The sequence below is a fragment of the Protopterus annectens genome, chromosome 4.part0 (assembly GCF_019279795.1).
Source record: "Protopterus annectens isolate FY-2018-M chromosome 4.part0, PAN1.0, whole genome shotgun sequence".
NCBI classification, from domain to species: Eukaryota; Metazoa; Chordata; order Ceratodontiformes; family Protopteridae; genus Protopterus; species Protopterus annectens.
In genome coordinates, this window is record NC_056733.1 from 426,442,589 (window position 1) to 426,451,583 (window position 8,995).

The following is an 8,995-nucleotide window of genomic DNA, read 5'->3' on the forward strand; positions in this document are numbered from 1 at the left end:
CAATTGTGCATATATGTCACCGATATCTGTTTGCAAGTAAATGTTAAAAGTAAAAAACCTCAGTTACATTAAGTACAGCCAGCAGATAGGCTATAGCATACGTATAGTTCAAATAAAGTATATAGGAGGGTATAAATACATACTAGTAGTAGTAAACAGGAAAGGCTTTATAAAAAATATCAAATTAGACAAAGGTCCATAGTTTGTTAGTAACATAATAAAGCAAATGTATAACCAAAGTGTTGGGCTGGTATACAGTCTATTCTCACAGCATAAAGCGAATAAACAATACTGAAATAATACAGGGGAGGGGTACTTTCTCAGTTTTACACTGACTGTATAAGCAGTATTGCAAAATGGTCTAAAATAAATCTACAGGAAGAAATAATATCTTGGTGACCATGGCAGGACTCCTTCTTGACAATACTCTTTCAGGGGGAGGGGAAAACAGGTATTAGTGCATTAGAAATACTGGTAAACAGATTAAACCTGACAGGATAAAATAGTTTACAAGTTGCTAATAGCTATTATGCTACTTATTATTGTATTGTTTAGTATTCAATTGTATTTAAAACATGTTAAACTGTAAAGCTATACAAGAGATGGCTTAAAATTGCTTTATTAAAGCTATACAAGACAGAGTAAAGATATGTAAAAATTGAGCAAGAATGGTCACTATTTTTTAATATGTTTTTGGCAAGACAATGTTGGTATGCAAAAAGCATGACTATTTCTAATTGCTGGGTATGTAGTTTAATACCATGCCTTTGGTGGCAATTCTACTAGTCCAAGATTTTGCTTGATGTTAATGTTACTACATTTGTAAGATTAGACTAAATGTACTTTACAGTCTTTGTATGTACAGACCCAGAAGAATTCAGTACAAATGAAATTAATGTCTAGCAATAAATATGTATGGAGAACCATGTTTAAAAAATGGGTCCAGGGTACCTACTAGATTGAAATGCATGAGTAGCAAACAGTCTGTGTAGATATATACCATATAGGACACATTGTAAAGTAACAAATTCAAAAGTAATTTGTCAAGTTGTAATTTTATTACTAATTGTAATTTTATCACTGTTTTTTGGGCCATCATTTTATCTGTACTAGTATTGGTTACCCCAGTTAGAGGAAAATGATATTAAAATATTGTACTCATACAGCTAATGAACTAATATGTATATAGCATTATTAAGTGTATAAATCATGTTTTTTTAAATCCTCAAGTATTAAATATACTGAAATAATTACATTCAAATATTTATTATCTAAGCCCAGTTCAGTACTTTACCAATGTGTTTAACATGTTCACTTCACTGTCAGCCGAGGTGTTAATGGGCAGTTCAGAAATATGACCACAATGTTATGGTTAAAATTACATTGAAACTGTATATTTATAGCACTAAACAATGTTTGCAGTAGCACATAGTTTTTGTCTCTTATAGATATTAGTCTGTCTCTAATCTTTTGGTGTAAAATGATTAATAAAAGTAAACAGTTAATTCAACAGTTGCAAAGAGATAATGGAACAGTTTTAAGTCATAAATGAAATTTTGTGATTGCAAAAGAATAAATTAATCAAGTTAAAAAATAAAACTAAAACAGACACAATTTATAACTGATAATTTTTTTTCAGAGAATGGTCTGCAAAAGAAAAAGTTGTTAGGTACATTTAGTTTTAGTAGTAATACTTGATATCATTGTATTAAATGTGTAAAATTGCATTTTGACTTGTATCAAAAGCAGACTAAAGGTTTTGTTTCTTAATGTGTTTTCTATATAATCTGATCAAAACTATGTATCAGTATAAAGTGTCTTGAGTACGTTTTAAAATAAAAAGAGGGACTTGTTAGAGTGTCTTTAACAGTGAATAAAGGTTGAAAGTAATTCTGTTACAAATATGCAAAATAAATAAGGAATAAAATAAAGCTTGCTTAAATGTAGAAACAGAGTTTAGTAATATGTGATTAGCATCCATACTAAATGACTGTGGCTTGAAAAATAAGGAATCTGCTTAATGGACATGTTTCCTTACAGACTCAGCAAAAATGTAAAAAATAAGAATGTGCGCATTTCACACTGTCACCAAGAAAGCTAACCTCTTACAGACTTGGCAAGAATGTAAAAAAACAGGATATATGCATTTCACATTGTCAGTAAGAAAGTTAACCTGCTTCTGTAAAGAATGGACAACAGGAAAACAATATGTATGTGTTTCTATCATATGACACTGTTAAGCAAGGAAGTTTGAATGGATAAAGACAATACCAGCATTATTTCTCTACAGAATGAAAACATATTTTTCTGCAAACACCAGCAAACAGATGTTCTCATACAAAGTCCAAAATAGAGTACCATGGAGAAAAACAGGATGTAAAACTACTATAAAGAGACTATAGCATTTAACATTGTTAGAGAGATTTTTTGTATTGTATCTCTCATATCGTCCATGCTGTTTGAGAAGTAAAGTAGAACAGTACCTGAAGCTGCAACAGTAGTTTGTGTGATTTGGTATAAAAAAGTTTTTTATTGGTTACTGTTTTTAAAGTGACAGATTTTTAGGTGCTGCATAACTGTACACTATGCAAGTGTCTGTGGGCAACAGAATGTGATAACTAGACTTTGATTTCAGCAGAATCCAGCCAGCAAGACCTAGTCTCTTAAGAAGACTTCAGATCCATCACAGTAAGCAGCACCTTGAAAATTAATTTTTCACTCTGTTTGTAGTGTGTCAGTTACTCATTACAAAAAGTTTAATATCTTAATAGTGTGATGTTTGCTTCACAGCAAACCTGACTGCAACTGTAACTCACCAGATTTTATTATTTGCAAAAATATTCCCCATTTGGGATATAGTTTATCTGTTTTTCAGACTTATTCATTTACTATTTGTTCACAGGATAATTGGACTGGTCTGTTGACCTGAGATCAAAGAGCAGAAAATACATCACTGTATTTCAATCAACAATATTATATAAAAATGAGTACATAGCAAAATTCTGAACATAGTAAGATTGAATACAGATAGATTAACATTAAAAGATCCACCCAGAGTGCACTGGAAAAAAAAGATATATACAAAATAGAAGCCAAGATGTGTATAAAATGCAGTGCAATCATACATATAATAAACTCCTGTATCATTCTGAAATATTTGCATACACACCTAAATGGGAGAAATTTCAGGCATCTTTGTAAGGTAATTTACACAAACACCATTTATCTCTGTATGTCTTTTCTCCACTTGTCTGACCACCAGAGGATGTCTTCATTCAAATTTCCCAACACATTTTTCCTCCCTTGCAGTCTGGCTTGTTTCACTTCACATCACATTAGCTGTGTGAATTGGTGGGGGAGGGGGGTTTCCATGCTGACAAGAAACTTTATTTATGAAGAGAGTCATTGGGAGGAGACAGTCCATTGATAAATGGATGTTATTTAGGTAGCCATAATGGGATGTTTGTAGAGTTACTTGCTCTGAGGCCCCGATCTGCTACACCTGAAGTGGAACTGCCATGCCAGTCCAGCTGTACATGCACACTGCAATATACACACCTGAATCAAGCTAAAGTAATAAACAATGCTTGTTGTGTGAATATGCATATCATGATCTCATGCAATACTGCTTCTCCCTTTCTTTGCTTGGTGTCAGTATAGCTGTAGATCTGGCAGCCTTCCTCATGAGCTAACACTCCTATTTTCCTTTACCTGCTCCTCCACTCCCATGTTTCTACTTAATACTGGGTCAGCAAGGTCATAATCTGGCTTTAACCAAGGCATGGAGCTGGTAACATCACAAACATCATTAACTAAAGTATTTATTTTGTTGCTTTTCAGTGGCATTTTAAAGTGAGTACCCTTCCTATTTTTATTTAACCATCCTTCCTAATTTTGGAGCATTTTACACAGTCAGCCCTCTTACTGTGCCTACATAAATACAAGATAAACAATTTAAAAAATGACTTTTTTATCCTATTAGCCTAACAGTCAATGGATCCCAGATAAAAGGTGTGATAAGAAAGTACATTAGATACACAGTGTAGATACATTTTATTTATCTACACTCAACTTATCATTATCAGTTTTCTATATCCTTGGCATGTCATCAGTGCTATTAAATTTCCCTTAAGCATACCATATATATGCTACTTACTACAAACTAAAGTAAAAGTTTATATACTGCACATACACAAAAAAAACAGGGACACCCCCAAAATACTCTAGCTCACCTAAAGCAACCCAAATTTCAGATTTACACTTAATATGATTAAAAAATGCTAAATAAAATAATAAGCAAAAAAAAAATAACATGGACCATATTTCCTATCCAGTGCATTTTAAAGAAAAAGAAAGCAGAACTTTACTTTATGCACACAGAAAAAAAAATCTGTCCCCTCAAAGAAACCTCACATTTCCCTGAACTAAAAATGAACGGCCAAAATATGTAAAAAAATGTTTATTGTCCAAAGAGTTAAGCGCTTTCACTTGCTACAATGCGAGCTTCTTCAGAACTCCATGAGAATGTTAGTGTAACATTTAAATAAGTTCTTTGGCACCAAAAGGCACTGTGTTAAAGCAACATATACACTATTAATAAAATAACAAGTTAATACATAAAATTGATACTTAAAAAAACATAAAGATATGCTCTAATTGATAAACATCCTGTGCGTGATACAATTGATCAGCTTAGGACATAAGTCCACTAACTACTGCAGTTCCTATAGTTGTTCCATGTGTGGTACAAGGAATCTAATATAATATATACAAAACTGTAATAAATGTTTAACTAATAATTTTCTTTACATCTGTAATACATGTGTGTGCTAAACAAGTACAGATAGAAAAAAATTATTGTATTTTCAAAAGTGGCTTAATGGTAAAATAATCATTAATCATTTTTAGTTCAGTTGAACTACAGTCTTATCCATTTATTTGTGACCTTGTTTTGAGGTGGGTGTACCAAGACACAGAGGACTAGCGTTCTTTAACAGTTTTTTTGTTCGCTGTTCACTGAGCGTTTACTTTTATCCATTTTCTTTTCCCCACTGTAGTGCAATCCTGGTGTTAGTATATATAGTTAGGGGGGTGTGGGGGGCATAGCCCCCACCTAGTTTGGTTTTACCAAATAATGTAAAATAAAACTAGACAACAGAAAAACAAATTAATTGGGGGGCTGTGTGGGGTGTTTGATTATTGTTTTTCCACAGAGGAATTAATACATATACAAGTAAGCCTGTGTCGGGGATACAACCACTATGTTTTTATTTGATTTATTTTGCATGAAGTTGTTTCTTTTAATATATTTATTTATTGTTTAGTTGTCTGTTGTTTGGATGGTACCCTCCCAGGAAGTGGAATTGTTTTCTGAGTTGTTATTTTTTGCTCCCAGTGTTTTTGGTAGTGTATTTATGTATGTGAGAAGCAAAAGGAAATAACTTATGGCCTTTGTGATTTAGTTAAAATGCATACCTCTCAATTGTCCAGATTTTTGCAGAATGTCAAGATTTTTGACTCATAGTTTTGTCTGTTTCTCATAAAATTTGTGTTTATTTGGCAAATCACTGAGAACTGAAGTCATTAAGTAATGACATAAAATTGAGTTTCAGACTTCATATCTTTCTGAAAATGCAAGCTAACATAACTCCTGTTATTCTAGCAACTTTCTAAGTTTGTTAGAACAATATTTAAAATTTGCCCCAATATTTGGGCCTTTGTTTTAGGCATTGTCCATATTTCTTTTGCTAAAAGGTTGAGAGGTATGTTAAAATGTGAAAAGTCAGGTAATTGATGATGTATTTCATGTACTTTGGTCAGAGATTGTGAATGAAGTGAAAGAGGTGTTTTTAAGGTTGTTGAATATTTCAAGTTGCTATTGTTTGTTGATATTCTCATAAGCACAATGTTTTAATCTGGTGAGTTAAGCTATCCTTTCATTTTCATATCATTTGTTTTTGGTATTTAAATGGAATATATCTGATTTGTGGTGTTATTTGTGTAATGTTATGATGTTTTTCAACTGTGTGTGTGTTGTTGATGTGGTGCAGTTTCAGTTGTAATGCTCAACTCTGCTTTTTATGTTTTATTGGAAGCTGATTCCATTTATCTATATATCCATCAGCTAACTCCACCTAGTTTAAATTCTCAATCCTAGTTCTAACATTAGTTTTACAAAAAAGTTACTTAAACATAACAAAAAATGGATTGCAATCAACTATGAAAAAATGACATTACCATAAAAAGTTACCCGAGCTTAAATAACTAAACTATGTGAGATAAACTTACTTTAATTAAAGAAATGAAGCTAACAAATCCTTACCCTCTCTACTAAATTAAACCAAAAGTTTACTCAACACCTTAAAATGAACTACAACCAAAAACCATCCCTGAGAGAGTCCATTCATAAAATACTATGGAAACCACATAAGGCCCTATTCAGGGTTCACCACAGCTGCTACAATCCCAAGTGATTGAAAAACATTGTCTCAAAGCTAGTGACTCAAGTACCTGTATCTTGTGTGGGCTGCTGCTCATGCTCAAACTTGAATATGAATTCAGACAAGCAGCCATGGGGATACAGTAGGAGAGGGTTAGGATTATGGAGTGGGAGGGGTTTTAGGATTAGGAAGGCAGAGGAGGGGAGTTTTAGGTTTAGGAAGAGGTTTAGAGTTGTAGATTAAAGGAGCAAGAAGGTACTTTTAGGCTTAGGGAGTGTGGGAAAGGATTTTTAGGTTTTGGGAGCGGGAAACGAGTTTTAGGGTTATGAAGCATGTAGGCCATTTTCAGTTTGGAGTGTGCCATTTTAGGTTTAGGAGGCAGGAAGGGAGTTTTTTATTATGTGACTCACTTTTTAAATTTTATTGATTTATTTTTATAGAGTGCTTTATCATAAAATCACAAACCACAGTTTTATATGCACTGCCATCTTCAAATATGGTGTAAAGTCAATATTTCTCTGGTAGTTGTCTTTTGTATCATTACATATCTTGCTATTTTCAGTCTTTTCCTCCCTTATGTATCCTTATGAGTTTATAATTTAGTTCTATATTATGAAAAGAGAGTGAATTGCTTATTCCAGAGTCAGTTATTCTCCATTCTAGACATTCCCAAGTGCCATTCTTTTTTGGTCAGTATGTCTTATGGAGATAAACATAAGAAAGTCACACATTTTTGAGTACATTTCTTGCAGATGAGTCCTTCATTGTGCTTTGTTTATTTATTTCCACCATTTCCCTAGTCATACTCCTCACATTTCATTAATCTGAGATACCTTGCTTTATATTCAATTCTTTCTTACTGTTTTTTTTAGTGGTTAACAGCATTAACTCTGTTAGTATTTTTTTTACAATTATTTGCAATTTCTGAGTACTAACTCAACAACAAATGTTTTCTTTTGATAATTATTGGTCTCTCTACTATGTCTGATATCTTCTTCTGTAGTCCTACTTTAAACTTATTTAATTCCCTGCATTGCCAAACAATGTACTCACAGCCACCTCTTTGAAGTCCTACACTACAACAATATGGGCTTGCCTCTGAAGAAATTTGGCTTAACTGGGTCAGTGAATAAAAGTATTTGTGCAAATACCTCCACCCAAACATTCTGAATTTTCTTGACCTTGTAACATGTTGAAGTATCTTACAAATTTCTTGCCCCTGTTTCCCTTTTATGGTTAGGGAATGGGAAAGGATTTTTATGTTCAGGGCATGGGGTGTTAGAGCTTTAGGTTTATGGAAGGGGTTAGAGTTTTACATAGTAGGAATGGAGTTTTGGGGAGCAGAAAGGAAGTTTTAGGTTTAGGGAGTGGGATTAGAGTTTTAGGTTTAGGGAGCTGCAACAGAGTTTTAGGGTTAGGGAACAGGAAGGGTGGAAGTTTTAGGGTTAAAATTAGGGTTCTAGTAGGGCTAGTTACAGGAGACTGAGTTAATGGGAGTCCAAGTACTTGCCTATTCAAGCAAGTGGCAACAAGCAAGTATACAGCAGGCATATAGCATGCAAGAGCTTGTAGTGACACCCCCTATTCAGTAAGCAGCATAAGCAGCCAACATAATTACCACATCCCACTAAAATAAACGGGGAATAATACTTCAAACTGAAACCACAGTACAAAATAACTGACTGGAGTATATAGGGGTCTAGCATGTGTGACACTTGAAATATTTTGTACTGTACTGTTAGAGATCTCAGTTCAGGAGGCTTGTCTGAGAGAAAAGTAATTCATTTTGCAACATGGTAAAAGAAGTCTGTAATGGAAGAAGTTCGTCTAACTTCTTCATAGGCAAGGGGCATTTAATTTCCTTTTTAATATAGACATCTCTGTAATCTTGGAAGAAAAGGGGAGTTTCTCCACAGTAGCAGTGCTGAAGTAGCAGTGAAGAAGACCAGAGGAGAGAAACCAGTCTCCACTTTTAATGTCATTATAGCAGAGATGTGGAACTAATGAAATACACTAGTCATGACTGTTTTAAAGTGCTGGGATGTGTCTGTTTCTGACAGTGTAAAAAAAAAGTGAGAAAATCTCATGTTAAGTAAATAGGATATTTCTATTTTTGTGAGCCAGTGTTAAATGTCAAAACATACTAATGAAGGCCTCATTTTACATATTTTAGAAGTAGACTTAATACTGAGAGATATATTCCAGCTGATGGAACTAATGACGAAAAAGTCATAATGTCATTGTCATTGAAACAAAGATTGTCAAGCGGGATTTTGCTTTACTGGCCTGAATGTACCCATAAAGACTTTAAAAAGTAAAAAAAAGTATGGACATTCAGAAGCTATGCAGCTGAAACATTAGTATGTCCTTAAAGGGTCATTTGCATATATCCCATGGGCCCCCACCTACATGAAATGTGAGGGAGACCCCACCCACATGCCCTTCTTACTTTAGTTTTTCCTGCTTTATTTCTTAAAACTTCTTTTTTTAACCTTTTAATGAATGAATACATCTTTTCATTTCCATGTTGACTCACATTTGGTTTAAGTATCATC